This window comes from Venturia canescens, chromosome 11 (genome assembly GCF_019457755.1).
Source record: "Venturia canescens isolate UGA chromosome 11, ASM1945775v1, whole genome shotgun sequence".
Taxonomy (NCBI): Eukaryota; Metazoa; Arthropoda; class Insecta; order Hymenoptera; family Ichneumonidae; genus Venturia; species Venturia canescens.
Genome location: NC_057431.1, coordinates 98,038 through 125,756, shown reverse-complemented (window position 1 = coordinate 125,756; position 27,719 = coordinate 98,038).

Genomic DNA, 27,719 nt, shown 5'->3' with positions numbered 1-27,719 from the left:
TTGAAATTGAAAATCATGGGAAAATCTCGTTTTTCAGCGGAAATATGAGTTTCCGCTTATAACATTCAATATCATGATGAAAACTCGTTATTTCACGAAATTGGAAGTGAAAACTCTTTGCCTTGGCGTCGCTCGAGGGCAGTGCGAAATTTCTCCCTGTTTCTTCAGTTTCTTTCGCCTATTTGGAACTGAAGTCCATTGTGGAAGGTCGAGTTTCAGCGGGGACATGAATTACGACTTATAACATACAATTTCATGATAAAAACTCGTTATTTCACGAAATTGGAAGTGAAAACTCTTTGCCTTGGCGTCTCTCGAGGGCAGTGAGAAATTTCTCCCTGTTTCTTCAGTTTCTTTCGCCTATTTGGAACTGAAGATCATGGTGGAAGGTCGAGTTTCAGCGGAGACATGAATTACGACTTATAACATACAATTTCATGATAAAAACTCGTTATTTCACGAAATTGGAAGTGAAAACTCGTTGCCTTGGCGTCGCTCGAGGGCAGTGAGAAATTTCTCCCTGTTTCTTCAGTTTCTTTCGCCTATTTGGATCTGAAGATCATGGTGGAAGGTCGATTGTCAGCGGAGACATGAATTGCGCCTTATAACATACAATTTCATGATAAAAACTCGTTTTTCACGAAATTGGAAGTGAAAAAAAAATCCCTTGGATTCTCTCCAGGGCCGTGAGGATTTTTTTCCCGTTTCTTGATATCGTTTTGCCTAGTTGAAATTGAAAATCATGGGAAAATCTCGTTTTTCAGCGGAAATATGAGTTTCCGCTTATAACATTCAATATCATGATGAAAACTCGTTATTTCACGAAATTGGAAGTGAAAACTCTTTGCCTTGGCGTCTCTCGAGGGCAGTGAGAAATTTTATCCTGTTTCTTCACTTTCTTATGCCTATTTGGAACTGAGGATCATGGTGGAAGGTGGATTTTCAGTGAAGACATGAATTTCGCCTTATAACATACAATTTCATGATAAAAACTCGTTATTTCACGAAATTGGAAGTGAAAACTCGTTGCCTTGGCGTCTCTCGAGGGCAGTGAGAAGTTTCTCCCTGTTTCTTCAGTTTCTTTCGCCTATTTGGATCTGAAGATCATGGTGGAAGGTCGATTGTCAGCGGAGACATGAATTGCGCCTTATAACATACAATTTCATGATAAAAACTCGTTTTTTCACGAAATTGGGAGTGAAAAAAAAATCCCTTGGATTCTCTCCAGGGCCGTGAGGATTTTTTTCCCGTTTCTTGAGATCGTTTTGCCTAGTTGAAATTGAAAATCATGGGAAAATCTCGTTTTTCAGCGGAAATATGAGTTTCCGCTTATAACATTCAATATCATGATGAAAACTCGTTATTTCACGAAATTGGAAGTGAAAACTCTTTGCCTTGGCGTCTCTCGAGGGCAGTGAGAAATTTCTCCCTGTTTCTTCAGTTTCTTTCGCCTATTTGGAACTGAAGATCATGGTGGAAGGTCGAGTTTCAGCGGAGACATGAATTACGACTTATAACATACAATTTCATGATAAAAACTCGTTTTTTCACGAAATGGGAAGTGAAAAAAAAATCCTTTGGATTCTCTCCAGGGCCGTGAGGATTTTTTTCCCGTTTCTTGAGATCGTTTTGCCTAGTTGAAATTGAAAATCATGGGAAAATCCCGTTTTTCAGCGGAAATATGAGTTTCCGCTTATAACATTCTATATCATGATGAAAACTCGTTATTTCACGAAATTGGAAGTGAAAACTCTTTGCCTTGGCGTCTCTCGAGGGCAGTGAGAAATTTCTCCCTGTTTCTTCAGTTTCTTTCGCCTATTTGGAACTGAAGATCATGGTGGAAGGTCGAGTTTCAGCGGAGACATGAATTACGACTTATAACATACAATTTCATGATAAAAACTCGTTATTTCACGAAATTGGAAGTGAAAACTCGTTGCCTTGGCGTCTCTCGAGGGCAGTGAGAAATTTCTCCCTGTTTCTTCAGTTTCTTTCGCCTATTTGGATCTGAAGATCATGGTGGAAGGTCGATTGTCAGCGGAGACATGAATTGCGCCTTATAACATACAATTTCATGATAAAAACTCGTTTTTTCACGAAATTGGAAGTGAAAAAAAAATCCCTTGGATTCTCTCCAGGGCCGTGAGGATTTTTTTCCCGTTTCTTGAGTTCGTTTTGCCTAGTTGAAATTGAAAATCATGGGAAAATCTCGTTTTTCAGCGGAAATATGAGTTTCCGCTTATAACATTCAATATCATGATGAAAACTCGTTATTTCACGAAATTGGAAGTGAAAACTCTTTGCCTTGGCGTCGCTCGAGGGCAGTGAGAAGTTTCTCCCTGTTTCTTCAGTTTCTTTCGCCTATTTGGATCTGAAGATCATGGTGGAAGGTCGATTGTCAGCGGAGACATGAATTGCGCCTTATAATATACAATTTCATGATAATAACTCGTTTTTTCACGAAATTGGAAGTGAAAAAAAAATCCTTTGGATTCTCTCCAGGGCCGTGAGGATTTTTTTCCCGTTTCTTGAGATCGTTTTGCCTAGTTGAAATTGAAAATCATGGGAAAATCTCGTTTTTCAGCGGAAATATGAGTTTCCGCTTATAACATTCAATATCATGATGAAAACTCGTTATTTCACGAAATTGGAAGTGAAAACTCTTTGCCTTGGCGTCTCTCGAGGGCAGTGAGAAATTTCTCCCTGTTTCTTCAGTTTCTTTCGCCTATTTGGAACTGAAGATCATGGTGGAAGATCGAGTTTCAGCGGAGACATGAATTACGACTTATAACATACAATTTCATGATGAAAACTCGTTATTTCACGAAATTGGAAGTGAAAACTCTTTGCCTTGGCGTCGCTCGAGGGCAGTGAGAAATTTCTCCCTGTTTCTTCAGTTTCTTTCGCCTATTTGGAACTGAAGATCATGGTGGAAGGTCGATTTTCAGCGGAGACATGAAATACGACTTATAACATACAATTTCATGATAAAAACTCGTTTTTCACGAAATTGGAAGTAAAAACCCGTTGCCTTCGCGTCTCTCGAGGGCAATGAGAAAGTTTTTCCCGTTTCTTGAGTTCCTTTTGCCTATTTGAAATTGAAAATCATGGGAGAATCCCAACTTTATGAATTTCTGCTTATAACATGCGATATCATGATAAATACTGGTTTTTTCACTGAATTGGAAGTGAAAAAACGTTGTCTTGGCTTCTCTCCAGAGTCGTGAGGATTTTTATCCCGTTTCTTGAGTTCCTTTAGCCTAGTTGACATTGAAAATCATGGGAAAATCTCGTGTTTCACCGGAAATATTAGTTTCCGCTTATAACATTCAATATCATGATAAAAACTCGTTATTTCACGAAATTGGAAGTGAAAACTCGTTGCCTTGGCGTCTCTCGAGGGCAGTGAGAAGTTTCTCCCTGTTTCTTCAGTTTCTTTCGCCTATTTGGATCTGAAGATCATGGTGGAAGGTCGATTGTCAGCGGAGACATGAATTGCGCCTTATAACATACAATTTCATGATAAAAACTCGTTTTTTCACGAAATTGGAAGTGAAAAAAAAATCCCTTGGATTCTCTCCAGGGCCGTGAGGATTTTTTTCCCGTTTCTTGAGATCGTTTTGCCTAGTTGAAATTGAAAATCATGGGAAAATCTCGTTTTTCAGCGGAAATATGAGTTTCTGCTTATAACATTCAATATCATGATGAAAACTCGTTATTTCACGAAATTGGAAGTGAAAACTCGTTGCCTTGGCGTCTCTCGAGGGCAGTGAGAAATTTCTCCCTGTTTCTTCAGTTTCTTTCGCCTATTTGGAACTGTAGATCATGGCGGAAGGTCGATTTTCAGCGGAGACATGAATTGCGCCTTATAACATACAATTTCATGATAAATACTCGTTTTTCACGAAATTGGAAGTGAAAAAACGTTGTCTTGGCTTCTATCCAGAGTCCTGAGGATTTTTTTCCCGTTTCTTGAGTTCGTTTTGCCTAGTTGAAATTGAAAATCATGGGAAAATCTCGTTTTTCAGCGGAAATATGAGTTTCCGCTTATAACATTCAATATCATGATGAAAACTCGTTATTTCACGAAATTGGAAGTGAAAACTCTTTGCCTTGGCGTCGCTCGAGGGCAGTGAGAAATTTCTCCCTGTTTCTTCAGTTTCTTTCGCCTATTTGGAACTGAAGATCATGGTGGAAGGTCGATTTTCAGCGGAGACATGAAATACGACTTATAACATACAATTTCATGATAAAAACACGTTTTTCACGAAATTGGAAGTAAAAACCCGTTGCCTTCGCGTCTCTCGAGGGCAATGAGAAAGTTTTTCCCGCTTCTTGAGTTCCTTTTGCCTATTTGAAATTGAAAATCATGGGAGAATCCCAACTTTATGAATTTCTGCTTATAACATGCGATATCATGATAAATACTGGTTTTTTCACTGAATTGGAAGTGAAAAAACGTTGTCTTGGCTTCTCTCCAGAGTCGTGAGGATTTTTATCCCGTTTCTTGAGTTCCTTTAGCCTAGTTGAAATTGAAAATCATGGGAAAATCTCGTTTTTCACCGGAAATATTAGTTTCCGCTTATAACATTCAATATCATGATAAAAACTCGTTATTTCACGAAATTGGAAGTGAAAACTCGTTGCCTTGGCGTCTCTCGGGGGCAGTGAGATTTTTTATCCTGTTTCTTCACTTTCTTTTGCCTATTTGGAACTGAGGATCATGGTGGAAGGTCGATTTTCAGTGAAGACATGAATTTCGCCTTATAACATACAATTTCATGATAAAAACTCGTTATTTCACGAAATTGGAAGTGAAAACTCGTTGCCTTGGCGTCTCTCGAGGGCAGTGAGAAGTTTCTCCCTGTTTCTTCAGTTTATTTCGCCTATTTGGATCTGAAGATCATGGTGGAAGGTCGATTGTCAGCGGAGACATGAATTGCGCCTTATAACATACAATTTCATGATAAAAACTCGTTTTTTCACGAAATTGGAAGTGAAAAAAAAATCCCTTGGATTCTCTCCAGGGCCGTGAGGATTTTTTTCCCGTTTCTTGAGATCGTTTTGCCTAGTTGAAATTGAAAATCATGGGAAAATCTCGTTTTTCAGCGGAAATATGAGATTCCGCTTATAACATTCAATATCATGATGAAAACTCGTTATTTCACGAAATTGGAAGTGAAAACTCTTTGCCTTGGCGTCTCTCGAGGGCAGTGAGAAATTTCTCCCTGTTTCTTCAGTTTCTTTCGCCTATTTGGAACTGAAGATCATGGTGGAAGGTCGAGTTTTAGCGGAGACATGAATTACGACTTATAACATACAATTTCATGATAAAAACTCGTTTTTTCACGAAATTGGAAGTGAAAACTCGTTGCCTTGGCGTCTCTCGAGGGCAGTGAGAAATTTCTCCCTGTTTCTTCAGTTTCTTTCGCCTATTTGGAACTGTAGATCATGGTGGAAGGTCGATTTTCAGCGGAGACATGAATTGCGCCTTATAACATACAATTTCATGATAAATACTCGTTTTTCACGAAATTGGAAGTGAAAAAACGTTGTCTTGGCTTCTCTCCAGAGTCCTGAGGATTTTTTTCCCGTTTCTTGAGTTCGTTTTGCCTAGTTGAAATTGAAAATCATGGGAAAATCTCGTTTTTCAGCGGAAATATTAGTTTCCGCTTATAACATTCAATATCATGATGAAAACTCGTTATTTCACGAAATTGGAAGTGAAAACTCTTTGCCTTGGCGTCGCTCGAGGGCAGTGAGAAATTTCTCCCTGTTTCTTCAGTTTCTTTCGCCTATTTGGAACTGAAGATCATGGTGGAAGGTCGATTTTCAGCGGAGACATGAAATACGACTTATAACATACAATTTCATGATAAAAACTCGTTTTTCACGAAATTGGAAGTAAAAACCCGTTGCCTTCGCGTCTCTCGAGGGCAATGAGAAAGTTTTTCCCGTTTCTTGAGTTCCTTTTGCCTATTTGAAATTGAAAATCATGGGAGAATCCCAACTTTATGAATTTCTGCTTATAACATGCGATATCATGATAAATACTGGTTTTTTCACTGAATTGGAAGTGAAAAAACGTTGTCTTGGCTTCTCTCCAGAGTCGTGAGGATTTTTATCCCGTTTCTGGAGTTCCTTTAGCCTAGTTGAAATTGAAAATCATGAGAAAATCTCGTTTTTCACCGGAAATATTAGTTTCCGCTTATAACATTCAATATCATGATAAAAACTCGTTATTTCACGAAATTGGAAGTGAAAACTCGTTGCCTTGGCGTCTCTCGAGGGCAGTGAGAAATTTCTCCCTGTTTCTTCAGTATCTTTCGCCTATTTGGATCTGAAGATCATGGTGGAAAGTCGATTGTCAGCGGAGACATGAATTGCGCCTTATAACATACAATTTCATGATAAAAACTCGTTTTTCACGAAATTGGAAGTGAAAAAAAAATCCCTTGGATTCTCTCCAGGGCCGTGAGGATTTTTTTCCCGTTTCATGAGATCGTTTTGCCTAGTTGAAATTGAAAATCATGGGAAAATCTCGTTTTTCAGCGGAAATATGAGTTTCCGCTTATAACATTCAATATCATGATGAAAACTCGTTATTTCACGAAATTGGAAGTGAAAACTCGTTGCCTTGGCGTCTCTCGAGGGCAGTGAGAAATTTCTCCCTGTTTCTTCAGTTTCTTTCGCCTATTTGGAACTGTAGATCATGGCGGAAGGTCGATTTTCAGCGGAGACATGAATTGCGCCTTATAACATACAATTTCATGATAAATACTCGTTTTTCACGAAATTGGAAGTGAAAAAACGTTGTCTTGGCTTCTCTCCAGAGTCCTGAGGATTTTTTTCCCGTTTCTTGAGTTCGTTTTGCCTAGTTGAAATTGAAAATCATGGGAAAATCTCGTTTTTCAGCGGAAATATGAGTTTCCGCTTATAACATTCAATATCATGATGAAAACTCGTTATTTCACGAAATTAGAAGTGAAAACTCTTTGCCTTGGCGTCGCTCGAGGGCAGTGAGAAATTTCTCCCTGTTTCTTCAGTTTCTTTCGCCTATTTGGAACTGAAGATCATGGTGGAAGGTCGATTTTCAGCGGAGACATGAAATACGACTTATAACATACAATTTCATGATAAAAACTCGTTTTTCACGAAATTGGAAGTAAAAACCCGTTGCCTTCGCGTCTCTCGAGGGCAATGAGAAAGTTTTTCCCGTTTCTTGAGTTCCTTTTGCCTATTTGAAATTGAAAATCATGGGAGAATCCCAACTTTATGAATTTCTGCTTATAACATGCGATATCATGATAAATACTGGTTTTTTCACTGAATTGGAAGTGAAAAAACGTTGTCTTGGCTTCTCTCCAGAGTCGTGAGGATTTTTATCCCGTTTCTGGAGTTCCTTTAGCCTAGTTGAAATTGAAAATCATGGGAAAATCTCGTTTTTCACCGGAAATATTAGTTTCCGCTTATAACATTCAATATCATGATAAAAACTCGTTATTTCACGAAATTGGAAGTGAAAACTCGTTGCCTTGGCGTCTCTCGAGGGCAGTGAGAAATTTCTCCCTGTTTCTTCAGTATCTTTCGCCTATTTGGATCTGAAGATCATGGTGGAAAGTCGATTGTCAGCGGAGACATGAATTGCGCCTTATAACATACAATTTCATGATAAAAACTCGTTTTTCACGAAATTGGAAGTGAAAAAAAAATCCCTTGAATTCTCTCCAGGGCCGTGAGGATTTTTTTCCCGTTTCTTGAGATCGTTTTGCCTAGTTGAAATTGAAAATCATGGGAAAATCTCGTTTTTCAGCGGAAATATGAGTTTCCGCTTATAACATTCAATATCATGATGAAAACTCGTTATTTCACGAAATTGGAAGTGAAAACTCGTTGCCTTGGCGTCTCTCGAGGGCAGTGAGAAATTTCTCCCTGTTTCTTCAGTTTCTTTCGCCTATTTGGAACTGTAGATCATGGCGGAAGGTCGATTTTCAGCGGAGACATGAATTGCGCCTTATAACATACAATTTCATGATAAATACTCGTTTTTCACGAAATTGGAAGTGAAAAAACGTTGTCTTGGCTTCTCTCCAGAGTCCTGAGGATTTTTTTCCCGTTTCTTGAGTTCGTTTTGCCTAGTTGAAATTGAAAATCATGGGAAAATCTCGTTTTTCAGCGGAAATATGAGTTTCCGCTTATAACATTCAATATCATGATGAAAACTCGTTATTTCACGAAATTGGAAGTGAAAACTCTTTGCCTTGGCGTCGCTCGAGGGCAGTGAGAAATTTCTCCCTGTTTCTTCAGTTTCTTTCGCCTATTTGGAACTGAAGATCATGGTGGAAGGTCGATTTTCAGCGGAGACATGAAATACGACTTATAACATACAATTTCATGATAAAAACTCGTTTTTCACGAAATTGGAAGTAAAAACCCGTTGCCTTCGCGTCTCTCGAGGGCAATGAGAAAGTTTTTCCCGTTTCTTGAGTTCCTTTTGCCTATTTGAAATTGAAAATCATGGGAGAATCCCAACTTTATGAATTTCTGCTTATAACATGCGATATCATGATAAATACTGGTTTTTTCACTGAATTGGAAGTGAAAAAACGTTGTCTTGGCTTCTCTCCAGAGTCGTGAGGATTTTTATCCCGTTTCTTGAGTTCCTTTAGCCTAGTTGAAATTGAAAATCATGGGAAAATCTCGTTTTTCACCGGAAATATTAGTTTCCGCTTATAACATTCAATATCATGATAAAAACTCGTTATTTCACGAAATTGGAAGTGAAAACTCGTTGCCTTGGCGTCTCTCGGGGGCAGTGAGATATTTTATCCTGTTTCTTCACTTTCTTTTGCCTATTTGGAACTGAGGATCATGGTGGAAGGTGGATTTTCAGTGAAGACATGAATTTCGCCTTATAACATACAATTTCATGATAAAAACTCGTTATTTCACGAAATTGGAAGTGAAAACTCGTTGCCTTGGCGTCTCTCGAGGGCAGTGAGAAGTTTCTCCCTTTTTCTTCAGTTTCTTTCGCCTATTTGGATCTGCAGATCATGGTGGAAGGTCGATTGTCAGCGGAGACATGAATTGCGCCTTATAACATACAATTTCATGATAAAAACTCGTTTTTTCACGATATTGGAAGTGAAAAAAAAATCCCTTGGATTCTCTCCAGGGCCGTGAGGATTTTTTTCCCGTTTCTTGAGATCGTTTTGCCTAGTTGAAATTGAAAATCATGGGAAAATCTCGTTTTTCAGCGGAAATATGAGTTTCCGCTTATAACATTCAATATCATGATGAAAACTCGTTATTTCACGAAATTGGAAGTGAAAACTCTTTGCCTTGGCGTCTCTCGAGGGCAGTGAGAAATTTCTCCCTGTTTCTTCAGTTTCTTTCGCCTATTTGGAACTGAAGATCATGGTGGAAGGTCGAGTTTCAGCGGAGACATGAATTACGACTTATAACATACAATTTCATGATAAAAACTCGTTATTTCACGAAATTGGAAGTGAAAACTCGTTGCCTTGGCGTCGCTCGAGGGCAGTGAGAAATTTCTCCCTGTTTCTTCAGTTTCTTTCGCCTATTTGGATCTGAAGATCATGGTGGAAGGTCGATTGTCAGCGGAGACATGAATTGCGCCTTATAACATACAATTTCATGATAAAAACTCGTTTTTCACGAAATTGGAAGTGAAAAAAAAATCCCTTGGATTCTCTCCAGGGCCGTGCGGATTTTTTTCCCGTTTCTTGAGATCGTTTTGCCTAGTTGAAATTGAAAATCATGGGAAAATCTCGTTTTTCAGCGGAAATATGAGTTTCCGCTTATAACATTCAATATCATGATGAAAACTCGTTATTTCACGAAATTGGAAGTGAAAACTCTTTGCCTTGGCGTCTCTCGAGGGCAGTGAGAAATTTCTCCCTGTTTCTTCAGTTTCTTTCGCCTATTTGGAACTGAAGATCATGGTGGAAGGTCGAGTTTCAGCGGAGACATGAATTACGACTTATAACATACAATTTCATGATAAAAACTCGTTTTTTCACGAAATGGGAAGTGAAAAAAAAATCCTTTGGATTCTCTCCAGGGCCGTGAGGATTTTTTTCCCGTTTCTTGAGATCGTTTTGCCTAGTTGAAATTGAAAATCATGGGAAAATCTGGTTTTTCAGCGGAAATATGAGTTTCCGCTTATAACATTCTATATCATGATGAAAACTCGTTATTTCACGGAATTGGAAGTGAAAACTCTTTGCCTTGGCGTCTCTCGAGGGCAGTGAGAAATTTCTCCCTGTTTCTTCAGTTTCTTTCGCCTATTTGGAACTGAAGATCATGGTGGAAGGTCGAGTTTCAGCGGAGACATGAATTACGACTTATAACATACAATTTCATGATAAAAACTCGTTATTTCACGAAATTGGAAGTGAAAACTCGTTGCCTTGGCGTCTCTCGAGGGCAGTGAGAAATTTCTCCCTGTTTCTTCAGTTTCTTTCGCCTATTTGGAACTGTAGATCATGGTGGAAGGTCGATTTTCAGCGGAGACATGAATTGCGCCTTATAACATACAATTTCATGATAAATACTCGTTTTTCACGAAATTGTATGTGAAAAAACGTTGTCTTGGCTTCTCTCCAGAGTCCTGAGGATTTTTTCCCCGTTTCTTGAGTTCGTTTTGCCTAGTTGAAATTGAAAATCATGGGAAAATCTCGTTTTTCAGCGGAAATATGAGTTTCCGCTTATAACATTCAATATCATGATGAAAACTCGTTATTTCACGAAATTGGAAGTGAAAACTCTTTGCCTTGGCGTCTCTCGAGGGCAGTGAGAAATTTCTCCCTGTTTCTTCAGTATCTTTCGCCTATTTGGATCTGAAGATCATGGTGGAAAGTCGATTGTCAGCGGAGACATGAATTGCGCCTTATAACATACAATTTCATGATAAAAACTCGTTTTTCACGAAATTGGAAGTGAAAAAAAAATCCCTTGGATTCTCTCCAGGGCCGTGAGGATTTTTTTCCCGTTTCTTGAGATCGTTTTGCCTAGTTGAAATTGAAAATCATGGGAAAATCTCGTTTTTCAGCGGAAATATGAGTTTCCGCTTATAACATTCAATATCATGATGAAAACTCGTTATTTCACGAAATTGGAAGTGAAAACTCTTTGCCTTGGCGTCTCTCGAGGGCAGTGAGAAATTTCTCCCTGTTTCTTCAGTTTCTTTCGCCTATTTGGAACTGTAGATCATGGTGGAAGGTCGATTTTCAGCGGAGACATGAATTGCGCCTTATAACATACAATTTCATGATAAATACTCGTTTTTCACGAAATTGGAAGTGAAAAAACGTTGTCTTGGCTTCTCTCCAGAGTCCTGAGGATTTTTTTCCCGTTTCTTGAGTTCGTTTTGCCTAGTTGAAATTGAAAATCATGGGAAAATCTCGTTTTTCAGCGGAAATATGAGTTTCCGCTTATAACATTCAATATCATGATGAAAACTCGTTATTTCACGAAATTGGAAGTGAAAACTCTTTGCCTTGGCGTCGCTCGAGGGCAGTGAGAAATTTCTCCCTGTTTCTTCAGTTTCTTTCGCCTATTTGGAACTGAAGATCATGGTGGAAGGTCGATTTTCAGCGGAGACATGAAATACGACTTATAACATACAATTTCATGATAAAAACTCGTTTTTCACGAAATTGGAAGTAAAAACCCGTTGCCTTCGCGTCTCTCGAGGGCAATGAGAAAGTTTTTCCCGTTTCTTGAGTTCCTTTTGCCTATTTGAAATTGAAAATCATGGGAGAATCCCAACTTTATGAATTTCTGCTTATAACATGCGATATCATGATAAATACTGGTTTTTTCACTGAATTGGAAGTGAAAAAACGTTGTCTTGGCTTCTCTCCAGAGTCGTGAAGATTTTTATCCCGTTTCTTGAGTTCCTTTAGCCTAGTTGAAATTGGAAATCATGGGAAAATCTCGTTTTTCACCGGAAATATTAGTTTCCGCTTATAACAATCAATATCATGATAAAAACTCGTTATTTCACGAAATTGGAAGTGAAAACTCGTTGCCTTGGCGTCTCTCGGGGGCAGTGAGATATTTTATCCTGTTTCTTCACTTTCTTTTGCCTATTTGGAACTGAGGATCATGGTGGAAGGTGGATTTTCAGTGAAGACATGAATTTCGCCTTATAACATACAATTTCATGATGAAAACTCGTTATTTCACGAAATTGGAAGTGAAAACTCTTTGCCTTGGCGTCTCTCGAGGGCAGTGAGAAATTTCTCCCTGTTTCTTCAGTTTCTTTCGCCTATTTGGAACTGAAGATCATGGTGGAAGGTCGAGTTTCAGCGGAGACATGAATTACGACTTATAACATACAATTTCATGATAAAAACTCGTTATTTCACGAAATTGGAAGTGAAAACTCGTTGCCTTGGCGTCGCTCGAGGGCAGTGAGAAATTTCTCCCTGTTTCTTCAGTTTCTTTCGCCTATTTGGATCTGAAGATCATGGTGGAAGGTCGATTGTCAGCGGAGACATGAATTGCGCCTTATAACATACAATTTCATGATAAAAACTCGTTTTTCACGAAATTGGAAGTGAAAAAAAAATCCCTTGGATTCTCTCCAGGGCCGTGAGGATTTTTTTCCCGTTTCTTGATATCGTTTTGCCTAGTTGAAATTGAAAATCATGGGAAAATCTCGTTTTTCAGCGGAAATATGAGTTTCCGCTTATAACATTCAATATCATGATGAAAACTCGTTATTTCACGAAATTGGAAGTGAAAACTCTTTGCCTTGGCGTCTCTCGAGGGCAGTGAGAAATTTTATCCTGTTTCTTCACTTTCTTATGCCTATTTGGAACTGAGGATCATGGTGGAAGGTGGATTTTCAGTGAAGACATGAATTTCGCCTTATAACATACAATTTCATGATAAAAACTCGTTATTTCACGAAATTGGAAGTGAAAACTCGTTGCCTTGGCGTCTCTCGAGGGCAGTGAGAAGTTTCTCCCTGTTTCTTCAGTTTCTTTCGCCTATTTGGATCTGAAGATCATGGTGGAAGGTCGATTGTCAGCGGAGACATGAATTGCGCCTTATAACATACAATTTCATGATAAAAACTCGTTTTTTCACGAAATTGGGAGTGAAAAAAAAATCCCTTGGATTCTCTCCAGGGCCGTGAGGATTTTTTTCCCGTTTCTTGAGATCGTTTTGCCTAGTTGAAATTGAAAATCATGGGAAAATCTCGTTTTTCAGCGGAAATATGAGTTTCCGCTTATAACATTCAATATCATGATGAAAACTCGTTATTTCACGAAATTGGAAGTGAAAACTCTTTGCCTTGGCGTCTCTCGAGGGCAGTGAGAAATTTCTCCCTGTTTCTTCAGTTTCTTTCGCCTATTTGGAACTGAAGATCATGGTGGAAGGTCGAGTTTCAGCGGAGACATGAATTACGACTTATAACATACAATTTCATGATAAAAACTCGTTTTTTCACGAAATGGGAAGTGAAAAAAAAATCCTTTGGATTCTCTCCAGGGCCGTGAGGATTTTTTTCCCGTTTCTTGAGATCGTTTTGCCTAGTTGAAATTGAAAATCATGGGAAAATCCCGTTTTTCAGCGGAAATATGAGTTTCCGCTTATAACATTCTATATCATGATGAAAACTCGTTATTTCACGAAATTGGAAGTGAAAACTCTTTGCCTTGGCGTCTCTCGAGGGCAGTGAGAAATTTCTCCCTGTTTCTTCAGTTTCTTTCGCCTATTTGGAACTGAAGATCATGGTGGAAGGTCGAGTTTCAGCGGAGACATGAATTACGACTTATAACATACAATTTCATGATAAAAACTCGTTATTTCACGAAATTGGAAGTGAAAACTCGTTGCCTTGGCGTCTCTCGAGGGCAGTGAGAAATTTCTCCCTGTTTCTTCAGTTTCTTTCGCCTATTTGGATCTGAAGATCATGGTGGAAGGTCGATTGTCAGCGGAGACATGAATTGCGCCTTATAACATACAATTTCATGATAAAAACTCGTTTTTTCACGAAATTGGAAGTGAAAAAAAAATCCCTTGGATTCTCTCCAGGGCCGTGAGGATTTTTTTCCCGTTTCTTGAGTTCGTTTTGCCTAGTTGAAATTGAAAATCATGGGAAAATCTCGTTTTTCAGCGGAAATATGAGTTTCCGCTTATAACATTCAATATCATGATGAAAACTCGTTATTTCACGAAATTGGAAGTGAAAACTCTTTGCCTTGGCGTCGCTCGAGGGCAGTGAGAAGTTTCTCCCTGTTTCTTCAGTTTCTTTCGCCTATTTGGATCTGAAGATCATGGTGGAAGGTCGATTGTCAGCGGAGACATGAATTGCGCCTTATAATATACAATTTCATGATAATAACTCGTTTTTTCACGAAATTGGAAGTGAAAAAAAAATCCTTTGGATTCTCTCCAGGGCCGTGAGGATTTTTTTCCCGTTTCTTGAGATCGTTTTGCCTAGTTGAAATTGAAAATCATGGGAAAATCTCGTTTTTCAGCGGAAATATGAGTTTCCGCTTATAACATTCAATATCATGATGAAAACTCGTTATTTCACGAAATTGGAAGTGAAAACTCTTTGCCTTGGCGTCTCTCGAGGGCAGTGAGAAATTTCTCCCTGTTTCTTCAGTTTCTTTCGCCTATTTGGAACTGAAGATCATGGTGGAAGATCGAGTTTCAGCGGAGACATGAATTACGACTTATAACATACAATTTCATGATGAAAACTCGTTATTTCACGAAATTGGAAGTGAAAACTCTTTGCCTTGGCGTCGCTCGAGGGCAGTGAGAAATTTCTCCCTGTTTCTTCAGTTTCTTTCGCCTATTTGGAACTGAAGATCATGGTGGAAGGTCGATTTTCAGCGGAGACATGAAATACGACTTATAACATACAATTTCATGATAAAAACTCGTTTTTCACGAAATTGGAAGTAAAAACCCGTTGCCTTCGCGTCTCTCGAGGGCAATGAGAAAGTTTTTCCCGTTTCTTGAGTTCCTTTTGCCTATTTGAAATTGAAAATCATGGGAGAATCCCAACTTTATGAATTTCTGCTTATAACATGCGATATCATGATAAATACTGGTTTTTTCACTGAATTGGAAGTGAAAAAACGTTGTCTTGGCTTCTCTCCAGAGTCGTGAGGATTTTTATCCCGTTTCTTGAGTTCCTTTAGCCTAGTTGACATTGAAAATCATGGGAAAATCTCGTGTTTCACCGGAAATATTAGTTTCCGCTTATAACATTCAATATCATGATAAAAACTCGTTATTTCACGAAATTGGAAGTGAAAACTCGTTGCCTTGGCGTCTCTCGAGGGCAGTGAGAAGTTTCTCCCTGTTTCTTCAGTTTCTTTCGCCTATTTGGATCTGAAGATCATGGTGGAAGGTCGATTGTCAGCGGAGACATGAATTGCGCCTTATAACATACAATTTCATGATAAAAACTCGTTTTTTCACGAAATTGGAAGTGAAAACTCGTTGCCTTGGCGTCTCTCGAGGGCAGTGAGAAATTTCTCCCTGTTTCTTCAGTTTCTTTCGCCTATTTGGAACTGTAGATCATGGTGGAAGGTCGATTTTCAGCGGAGACATGAATTGCGCCTTATAACATACAATTTCATGATAAATACTCGTTTTTCACGAAATTGGAAGTGAAAAAACGTTGTCTTGGCTTCTCTCCAGAGTCCTGAGGATTTTTTTCCCGTTTCTTGAGTTCGTTTTGCCTAGTTGAAATTGAAAATCATGGGAAAATCTCGTTTTTCAGCGGAAATATGAGTTTCCGCTTATAACATTCAATATCATGATGAAAACTCGTTATTTCACGAAATTGGAAGTGAAAACTCTTTGCCTTGGCGTCGCTCGAGGGCAGTGCGAAATTTCTCCCTGTTTCTTCAGTTTCTTTCGCCTATTTGGAACTGAAGTCCATTGTGGAAGGTCGAGTTTCAGCGGGGACATGAATTACGACTTATAACATACAATTTCATGATAAAAACTCGTTATTTCACGAAATTGGAAGTGAAAACTCTTTGCCTTGGCGTCTCTCGAGGGCAGTGAGAAATTTCTCCCTGTTTCTTCAGTTTCTTTCGCCTATTTGGAACTGAAGATCATGGTGGAAGGTCGAGTTTCAGCGGAGACATGAATTACGACTTATAACATACAATTTCATGATAAAAACTCGTTATTTCACGAAATTGGAAGTGAAAACTCGTTGCCTTGGCGTCGCTCGAGGGCAGTGAGAAATTTCTCCCTGTTTCTTCAGTTTCTTTCGCCTATTTGGATCTGAAGATCATGGTGGAAGGTCGATTGTCAGCGGAGACATGAATTGCGCCTTATAACATACAATTTCATGATAAAAACTCGTTTTTCACGAAATTGGAAGTGAAAAAAAAATCCCTTGGATTCTCTCCAGGGCCGTGAGGATTTTTTTCCCGTTTCTTGATATCGTTTTGCCTAGTTGAAATTGAAAATCATGGGAAAATCTCGTTTTTCAGCGGAAATATGAGTTTCCGCTTATAACATTCAATATCATGATGAAAACTCGTTATTTCACGAAATTGGAAGTGAAAACTCTTTGCCTTGGCGTCTCTCGAGGGCAGTGAGAAATTTTATCCTGTTTCTTCACTTTCTTATGCCTATTTGGAACTGAGGATCATGGTGGAAGGTGGATTTTCAGTGAAGACATGAATTTCGCCTTATAACATACAATTTCATGATAAAAACTCGTTATTTCACGAAATTGGAAGTGAAAACTCGTTGCCTTGGCGTCTCTCGAGGGCAGTGAGAAGTTTCTCCCTGTTTCTTCAGTTTCTTTCGCCTATTTGGATCTGAAGATCATGGTGGAAGGTCGATTGTCAGCGGAGACATGAATTGCGCCTTATAACATACAATTTCATGATAAAAACTCGTTTTTTCACGAAATTGGGAGTGAAAAAAAAATCCCTTGGATTCTCTCCAGGGCCGTGAGGATTTTTTTCCCGTTTCTTGAGATCGTTTTGCCTAGTTGAAATTGAAAATCATGGGAAAATCTCGTTTTTCAGCGGAAATATGAGTTTCCGCTTATAACATTCAATATCATGATGAAAACTCGTTATTTCACGAAATTGGAAGTGAAAACTCTTTGCCTTGGCGTCTCTCGAGGGCAGTGAGAAATTTCTCCCTGTTTCTTCAGTTTCTTTCGCCTATTTGGAACTGAAGATCATGGTGGAAGGTCGAGTTTCAGCGGAGACATGAATTACGACTTATAACATACAATTTCATGATAAAAACTCGTTTTTTCACGAAATGGGAAGTGAAAAAAAAATCCTTTGGATTCTCTCCAGGGCCGTGAGGATTTTTTTCCCGTTTCTTGAGATCGTTTTGCCTAGTTGAAATTGAAAATCATGGGAAAATCCCGTTTTTCAGCGGAAATATGAGTTTCCGCTTATAACATTCTATATCATGATGAAAACTCGTTATTTCACGAAATTGGAAGTGAAAACTCTTTGCCTTGGCGTCTCTCGAGGGCAGTGAGAAATTTCTCCCTGTTTCTTCAGTTTCTTTCGCCTATTTGGAACTGAAGATCATGGTGGAAGGTCGAGTTTCAGCGGAGACATGAATTACGACTTATAACATACAATTTCATGATAAAAACTCGTTATTTCACGAAATTGGAAGTGAAAACTCGTTGCCTTGGCGTCTCTCGAGGGCAGTGAGAAATTTCTCCCTGTTTCTTCAGTTTCTTTCGCCTATTTGGATCTGAAGATCATGGTGGAAGGTCGATTGTCAGCGGAGACATGAATTGCGCCTTATAACATACAATTTCATGATAAAAACTCGTTTTTTCACGAAATTGGAAGTGAAAAAAAAATCCCTTGGATTCTCTCCAGGGCCGTGAGGATTTTTTTCCCGTTTCTTGAGTTCGTTTTGCCTAGTTGAAATTGAAAATCATGGGAAAATCTCGTTTTTCAGCGGAAATATGAGTTTCCGCTTATAACATTCAATATCATGATGAAAACTCGTTATTTCACGAAATTGGAAGTGAAAACTCTTTGCCTTGGCGTCGCTCGAGGGCAGTGAGAAGTTTCTCCCTGTTTCTTCAGTTTCTTTCGCCTATTTGGATCTGAAGATCATGGTGGAAGGTCGATTGTCAGCGGAGACATGAATTGCGCCTTATAATATACAATTTCATGATAATAACTCGTTTTTTCACGAAATTGGAAGTGAAAAAAAAATCCTTTGGATTCTCTCCAGGGCCGTGAGGATTTTTTTCCCGTTTCTTGAGATCGTTTTGCCTAGTTGAAATTGAAAATCATGGGAAAATCTCGTTTTTCAGCGGAAATATGAGTTTCCGCTTATAACATTCAATATCATGATGAAAACTCGTTATTTCACGAAATTGGAAGTGAAAACTCTTTGCCTTGGCGTCTCTCGAGGGCAGTGAGAAATTTCTCCCTGTTTCTTCAGTTTCTTTCGCCTATTTGGAACTGAAGATCATGGTGGAAGATCGAGTTTCAGCGGAGACATGAATTACGACTTATAACATACAATTTCATGATGAAAACTCGTTATTTCACGAAATTGGAAGTGAAAACTCTTTGCCTTGGCGTCGCTCGAGGGCAGTGAGAAATTTCTCCCTGTTTCTTCAGTTTCTTTCGCCTATTTGGAACTGAAGATCATGGTGGAAGGTCGATTTTCAGCGGAGACATGAAATACGACTTATAACATACAATTTCATGATAAAAACTCGTTTTTCACGAAATTGGAAGTAAAAACCCGTTGCCTTCGCGTCTCTCGAGGGCAATGAGAAAGTTTTTCCCGTTTCTTGAGTTCCTTTTGCCTATTTGAAATTGAAAATCATGGGAGAATCCCAACTTTATGAATTTCTGCTTATAACATGCGATATCATGATAAATACTGGTTTTTTCACTGAATTGGAAGTGAAAAAACGTTGTCTTGGCTTCTCTCCAGAGTCGTGAGGATTTTTATCCCGTTTCTTGAGTTCCTTTAGCCTAGTTGACATTGAAAATCATGGGAAAATCTCGTGTTTCACCGGAAATATTAGTTTCCGCTTATAACATTCAATATCATGATAAAAACTCGTTATTTCACGAAATTGGAAGTGAAAACTCGTTGCCTTGGCGTCTCTCGAGGGCAGTGAGAAGTTTCTCCCTGTTTCTTCAGTTTCTTTCGCCTATTTGGATCTGAAGATCATGGTGGAAGGTCGATTGTCAGCGGAGACATGAATTGCGCCTTATAACATACAATTTCATGATAAAAACTCGTTTTTTCACGAAATTGGAAGTGAAAACTCGTTGCCTTGGCGTCTCTCGAGGGCAGTGAGAAATTTCTCCCTGTTTCTTCAGTTTCTTTCGCCTATTTGGAACTGTAGATCATGGTGGAAGGTCGATTTTCAGCGGAGACATGAATTGCGCCTTATAACATACAATTTCATGATAAATACTCGTTTTTCACGAAATTGGAAGTGAAAAAACGTTGTCTTGGCTTCTCTCCAGAGTCCTGAGGATTTTTTTCCCGTTTCTTGAGTTCGTTTTGCCTAGTTGAAATTGAAAATCATGGGAAAATCTCGTTTTTCAGCGGAAATATGAGTTTCCGCTTATAACATTCAATATCATGATGAAAACTCGTTATTTCACGAAATTGGAAGTGAAAACTCTTTGCCTTGGCGTCGCTCGAGGGCAGTGCGAAATTTCTCCCTGTTTCTTCAGTTTCTTTCGCCTATTTGGAACTGAAGTCCATTGTGGAAGGTCGAGTTTCAGCGGGGACATGAATTACGACTTATAACATACAATTTCATGATAAAAACTCGTTATTTCACGAAATTGGAAGTGAAAACTCGTTGCCTTGGCGTCTCTCGAGGGCAGTGAGAAATTTCTCCCTGTTTCTTCAGTTTCTTTCGCCTATTTGGAACTGTAGATCATGGTGGAAGGTCGATTTTCAGCGGAGACATGAATTGCGCCTTATAACATACAATTTCATGATAAATACTCGTTTTTCACGAAATTGGATGTGAAAAAACGTTGTCTTGGCTTCTCTCCAGAGTCCTGAGGATTTTTTCCCCGTTTCTTGAGTTCGTTTTGCCTAGTTGAAATTGAAAATCATGGGAAAATCTCGTTTTTCAGCGGAAATATGAGTTTCCGCTTATAACATTCAATATCATGATGAAAACTCGTTATTTCACGAAATTGGAAGTGAAAACTCTTTGCCTTGGCGTCTCTCGAGGGCAGTGAGAAATTTCTCCCTGTTTCTTCAGGTTCTTTCGCCTATTTGGAACTGAAGATCATGGTGGAAGGTCGATTTTCAGCGGAGACATGAATTACGACTTATAACATACAATTTCATGATAAAAACTCGTTTTTCACGAAATTGGAAGTAAGAACCCGTTGCCTTCGCGTCTCTCGAGGGCAATGAGAAAGTTTTTCCCGTTTCTTGAGTTCCTTTTGCCTATTTGAAATTGAAAATCATGGGAGAATCCCAACTTTATGAATTTCTGCTTATAACATGCGATATCATGATAAATACTGGTTTTTTCACTGAATTGGAAGTGAAAAAACGTTGTCTTGGCTTCTCTCCAGAGTCGTGAGGATTTTTATCCTGTATCTTGAGTTCCTTTAGCCTAGTTTAAATTGAAAATCATGGGAAAATCTCGTTTTTCACCGGAAATATTAGTTTCCGCTTATAACATTCAATATCATGATAAAAACTCGTTATTTCACGAAATTGGAAGTGAAAACTCGTTGCCTTGGCGTCTCTCGGGGGCAGTGAGATATTTTATCCTGTTTCTTTACTTTCTTTTGCCTATTTGGAACTGAGGATCATGGTGGAAGGTCGATTTTCAGTGAAGACATGAATTTCGCCTTATAACATACAATTTCATGATAAAAACTCGTTATTTCACGAAATTGGAAGTGAAAACCCGTTGCCTTCGCGTCTCTCGAGGGCAATGAGAAAGTTTTTCCCGTTTCTTGAGTTCCTTTTGCCTATTTGAAATTGAAAATCATGGGAGAATCCCAACTTTATGAATTTCTGCTTATAACATGCGATATCATGATAAATACTGGTTTTTTCACTGAATTGGAAGTGAAAAAACGTTGTCTTGGCTTCTCTCCAGAGTCGTGAGGATTTTTATCCCGTTTCTTGAGTTCCTTTAGCCTAGTTGAAATTGAAAATCATGGGAAAATCTCGTTTTTCACCGGAAATATTAGTTTCCGCTTATAACATTCAATATCGTGATAAAAACTCGTTATTTCACGAAATTGGAAGTGAAAACTCGTTGCCTTGGCGTCTCTCGGGGGCAGTGAGATATTTTATCCTGTTTCTTCAGCATCTTTCGCCTATTTGGATCTGAAGATCATGGTGGAAGGTCGATTGTCAGCGGAGACATGAATTGCGCCTTATAACATACAATTTCATGATAAAAACTCGTTTTTCACGAAATTGGAAGTAAAAACCCGTTGCCTTCGCGTCTCTCGAGGGCAATGAGAAAGTTTTTCACGTTTCTTGAGTTCCTTTTGCCTATTTGAAATTGAAAATCATGGGAGAATCCCAACTTTATGAATTTCTGCTTATAACATGCGATATCATGATAAATACTGGTTTTTTCACTGAATTGGAAGTGAAAAAACGTTGTCTTGGCTTCTCTCCAGAGTCGTGAGGATTTTTATCCCGTTTCTTGAGTTCCTTTAGCCTAGTTGAAATTGAAAATCATGGGAAAATCTCGTTTTTCACCGGAAATATTAGTTTCCGCTTATAACATTCAATATCATGATAAAAACTCGTTATTTCACGAAATTGGAAGTGAAAACTCGTTGCCTTGAAGTCTCTCGGGGGCAGTGAGATATTTTATCCTGTTTCTTCAGTTTCTTTCGCCTATTTGGATCTGAAGATCATGGTGGAAGGTCGATTGTCAGCGGAGACATGAATTGCGCCTTATAACATACAATTTCATGATAAAAACTCGTTTTTTCACGAAATTGGAAGTGAAAAAAAAATCCCTTGGATTCTCTCCAGGGCCGTGAGGATTTTTTTCCCGTTTCTTGAGATCGTTTTGCCTAGTAGAAATTGAAAATCATGGGAAAATCTCGTTTTTCAGCGGAAATATGAGTTTCCGCTTATAACATTCAATATCATGATGAAAACTCGTTATTTCACGAAATTGGAAGTGAAAACTCTTTGCCTTGGCGTCGCTCGAGGGCAGTGAGAAATTTCTCGCTGTTTCTTCAGTTTCTTTCGCCTATTTGGAACTGAAGATCATGGTGGAAGGTCGCTTTTCAGCGGAGACATGAATTTCGCCTTATAACATACAATTTCATGATAAAAACTCGTTATTTCACGAAATTGGAAGTGAAAACTCGTTGCCTTGGCGTCTCTCGAGGGCAGTGAGAAGTTTCTCCCTGTTTCTTCAGTTTCTTTCGCCTATTTGGATCTGAAGATCATGGTGGAAGGTCGGATGTCAGCGGAGACATGAATTGCGCCTTATAACATACAATTTCATGATAAAAACTCGTTTTTCACGAAATTGGAAGTAAAAACCCGTTGCCTTCGCGTCTCTCGAGGGCAATGAGAAAGTTTTTCCTGTTTCTTGAGTTACTTTTGCCTATTTGAAATTGAAAATCATGGGAGAATCCCAACTTTATGAATTTCTGCTTATAACATGCGATATCATGATAAATACTGGTTTTTTCACTGAATTGGAAGTGAAAAAACGTTGTCTTGGCTTCTCTCCAGAGTCGTGAGGATTTTTATCCCGTTTCTTGAGTTCCTTTAGCCTAGTTGACATTGAAAATCATGGGAAAATCTCGTGTTTCACCGGAAATATTAGTTTCCGCTTATAACATTCAATATCATGATAAAAACTCGTTATTTCACGAAATTGGAAGTGAAAACTCGTTGCCTTGGCGTCTCTCGAGGGCAGTGAGAAGTTTCTCCCTGTTTCTTCAGTTTCTTTCGCCTATTTGGATCTGAAGATCATGGTGGAAGGTCGATTGTCAGCGGAGACATGAATTGCGCCTTATAACATACAATTTCATGATAAAAACTCGTTTTTTCACGAAATTGGAAGTGAAAACTCGTTGCCTTGGCGTCTCTCGAGGGCAGTGAGAAATTTCTCCCTGTTTCTTCAGTTTCTTTCGCCTATTTGGAACTGTAGATCATGGTGGAAGGTCGATTTTCAGCGGAGACATGAATTGCGCCTTATAACATACAATTTCATGATAAATACTCGTTTTTCACGAAATTGGAAGTGAAAAAACGTTGTCTTGGCTTCTCTCCAGAGTCCTGAGGATTTTTTTCCCGTTTCTTGAGTTCGTTTTGCCTAGTTGAAATTGAAAATCATGGGAGAATCCCAACTTTATGAATTTCTGCTTATAACATGCGATATCATGATATATACTGGTTTTTTCACTGAATTGGAAGTGAAAAAACGTTGTCTTGGCTTCTCTCCAGAGTCGTGAGGATTTTTATCCTGTATCTTGAGTTCCTTTAGCCTAGTTTAAATTGAAAATCATGGGAAAATCTCGTTTTTCACCGGAAATATTAGTTTCCGCTTATAACATTCAATATCATGATAAAAACTCGTTATTTCACGAAATTGGAAGTGAAAACTCGTTGCCTTGGCGTCTCTCGGGGGCAGTGAGATATTTTATCCTGTTTCTTCACTTTCTTTTGCCTATTTGGAACTGAGGATCATGGTGGAAGGTCGATTTTCAGTGAAGACATGAATTTCGCCTTATAACATACAATTTCATGATAAAAACTCGTTATTTCACGAAATTGGAAGTGAAAACCCGTTGCCTTCGCGTCTCTCGAGGGCAATGAGAAAGTTTTTCCCGTTTCTTGAGTTCCTTTTGCCTATTTGAAATTGAAAATCATGGGAGAATCCCAACTTTATGAATTTCTGCTTATAACATGCGATATCATGATAAATACTGGTTTTTTCACTGAATTGGAAGTGAAAAAACGTTGTCTTGGCTTCTCTCCAGAGTCGTGAGGATTTTTATCCCGTTTCTTGAGTTCCTTTAGCCTAGTTGAAATTGAAAATCATGGGAAAATCTCGTTTTTCACCGGAAATATTAGTTTCCGCTTATAACATTCAATATCGTGATAAAAACTCGTTATTTCACGAAATTGGAAGTGAAAACTCGTTGCCTTGGCGTCTCTCGGGGGCAGTGAGATATTTTATCCTGTTTCTTCAGCATCTTTCGCCTATTTGGATCTGAAGATCATGGTGGAAGGTCGATTGTCAGCGGAGACATGAATTGCGCCTTATAACATACAATTTCATGATAAAAACTCGTTTTTCACGAAATTGGAAGTAAAAACCCGTTGCCTTCGCGTCTCTCGAGGGCAATGAGAAAGTTTTTCACGTTTCTTGAGTTCCTTTTGCCTATTTGAAATTGAAAATCATGGGAGAATCCCAACTTTATGAATTTCTGCTTATAACATGCGATATCATGATAAATACTGGTTTTTTCACTGAATTGGAAGTGAAAAAACGTTGTCTTGGCTTCTCTCCAGAGTCGTGAGGATTTTTATCCCGTTTCTTGAGTTCCTTTAGCCTAGTTGAAATTGAAAATCATGGGAAAATCTCGTTTTTCACCGGAAATATTAGTTTCCGCTTATAACATTCAATATCATGATAAAAACTCGTTATTTCACGAAATTGGAAGTGAAAACTCGTTGCCTTGGCGTCTCTCGGGGGCAGTGAGATATTTTATCCTGTTTCTTCAGTTTCTTTCGCCTATTTGGATCTGAAGATCATGGTGGAAGGTCGATTGTCAGCGGAGACATGAATTGCGCCTTATAACATACAATTTCATGATAAAAACTCGTTTTTTCACGAAATTGGAAGTGAAAAAAAAATCCCTTGGATTCTCTCCAGGGCCGTGAGGATTTTTTTCCCGTTTCTTGAGATCGTTTTGCCTAGTAGAAATTGAAAATCATGGGAAAATCTCGTTTTTCAGCGGAAATATGAGTTTCCGCTTATAACATTCAATATCATGATGAAAACTCGTTATTTCACGAAATTGGAAGTGAAAACTCTTTGCCTTGGCGTCGCTCGAGGGCAGTGAGAAATTTCTCGCTGTTTCTTCAGTTTCTTTCGCCTATTTGGAACTGAAGATCATGGTGGAAGGTCGCTTTTCAGCGGAGACATGAATTTCGCCTTATAACATACAATTTCATGATAAAAACTCGTTATTTCACGAAATTGGAAGTGAAAACTCGTTGCCTTGGCGTCTCTCGAGGGCAGTGAGAAGTTTCTCCCTGTTTCTTCAGTTTCTTTCGCCTATTTGGATCTGAAGATCATGGTGGAAGGTCGGATGTCAGCGGAGACATGAATTGCGCCTTATAACATACAATTTCATGATAAAAACTCGTTTTTCACGAAATTGGAAGTAAAAACCCGTTGCCTTCGCGTCTCTCGAGGGCAATGAGAAAGTTTTTCCCGTTTCTTGAGTTACTTTTGCCTATTTGAAATTGAAAATCATGGGAGAATCCCAACTTTATGAATTTCTGCTTATAACATGCGATATCATGATAAATACTGGTTTTTTCACTGAATTGGAAGTGAAAAAACGTTGTTTTGGCTTCTCTCCAGAGTCGTGAGGATTTTTATCCCGTTTCTTGAGTTCCTTTAGCCTAGGTGAAATTGAAAATCATGGGAAAATCTCGTTTTTCACCGGAAATATTAGTTTCCGCTTATAACATTCAATATCATGATAAAAACTCGTTATTTCACGAAATTGGAAGTGAAAACTCGTTGCCTTGGCGTCTCTCGGGGGCAGTGAGATATTTTATCCTGTTTCTTCAGTTTCTTTCGCCTATTTGGATCTGAAGATCATGGTGGAAGGTCGATTGTCAGCGGAGACATGAATTGCGCCTTATAACATACAATTTCATGATAAAAACTCGTTTTTTCACGAAATTGGAAGTGAAAAAAAAATCCCTTGGATTCTCTCCAGGGCCGTGAGGATTTTTTTCCCGTTTCTTGAGATCGTTTTGCCTAGTTGAAATTGAAAATCATGGGAAAATCTCGTTTTTCAGCGGAAATATGAGTTTCCGCTTATAACATTCAATATCATGATGAAAACTCGTTATTTCACGAAATTGGAAGTGAAAACTCTTTGCCTTGGCGTCGCTCGAGGGCAGTGAGAAATTTCTCGCTGTTTCTTCAGTATCTTTCGCCTATTTGGATCTGAAGATCATGGTGGAAGGTCGATTGTCAGCGGAGACATGAATTGCGCCTTCTAACATACAATTTCATGATAAAAACTCGTTTTTTCACGAAATTGGAAGTGAAAAAAAATTGCCTTGGATTCTCTCCAGGGCCGTGAGGATTTTTTCCCCGTTTCTTGAGTTCCTTTTGCCTAATTGAAATTGAAAATCATGGGAGAATCTTGATTTTCAGCGGAAATATGAGTTTCCGTATATAACATTCAATCTCATGATAAAAACTCGTTTTTTCGCGAAATTGGAAGTGAAAACACGTTGCCTTGGCGTCTCTCGGCGGCAATGAGGAATTTCTTCCTGTTTCTTCAGTTTCTTTTGCCTATATGGAACTGAAGATCATGGTGGAAGGTCGATTTTCAGCGGAGACATGAATTACGACTTATAACATACAATTTCATGATAAAAACTCGTTTTTCACGAAATTGGAAGTAAAAACCCGTTGCCTTCGCGTCTCTCGAGGGCAATGAGAAAGTTTTTCCCGTTTCTTGAGTTCCTTTTGCCTATTTAAAATTGAAAATCATGGGAGAATCCCAACTTTATGAATTTCCGCTTATAACATGCGATATCATGATAAATATTGGTTTTTTCACTAAATTGGAAGTGAAAAAACGTTGTCTTGGCTTCTCTCCAGAGTCGTGAGGATTTTTTTCCGTTTCTTGAGTTCCTTTTGCCTAGATGAAATTGAAAATCATGGGAAAATCTCGTTTTTCAGCGAAAATATCAGTTTCCGCTTATAACATTCAATATCATGATAAAAACTCGTTATTTCACGAAATTGGAAGTGAAAACTCGTTGCCTTGGCGTCTCTCGAGGGCAGTGAGAAATTTCTCCCTGTTTCTTCAGTTTCTTTCTCCTATTTGGATCTGAAGATCATGGTGGAAGGTCGATTTTCAGCGGAGACATGAATTACGACTTATAACATACAATTTCATGATAAAAACTCGTTTTTCACGAAATTGGAAGTAAAAACCCGTTGCCTTCGCGTCTCTCGAGGGCAATGAGAAAGTTTTTCCCGTTTCTTGAGTTCCTTTTGCCTATTTGAAATTGAAAATCATGGGAGAATCCCAACTTTATGAATTTCTGCTTATAACATGCGATATCATGATAAATACTGGTTTTTTCACTGAATTGGAAGTGAAAAAACATTGTCTTGGCTTTCCTCCAGAGTCGTGAGGATTTTTATCCCGTTTCTGGAGTTCCTTTAGCCTAGTTGAAATTGAAAATCATGGGAAAATCTCGTTTTTCACCGGAAATATTAGTTTCCGCTTATAACATTCAATATCATGATAAAAACTCGTTATTTCACGAAATTGGAAGTGAAAACTCGTTGCCTTGGCGTCTCTCGAGGGCAGTGAGAAATTTCTCCCTGTTTCTTCAGTATCTTTCGCCTATTTGGATCTGAAGATCATGGTGGAAGGTCGATTGTCAGCGGAGACATGGATTGCGCCTTATAACATACAATTTCATGATAAAAACTC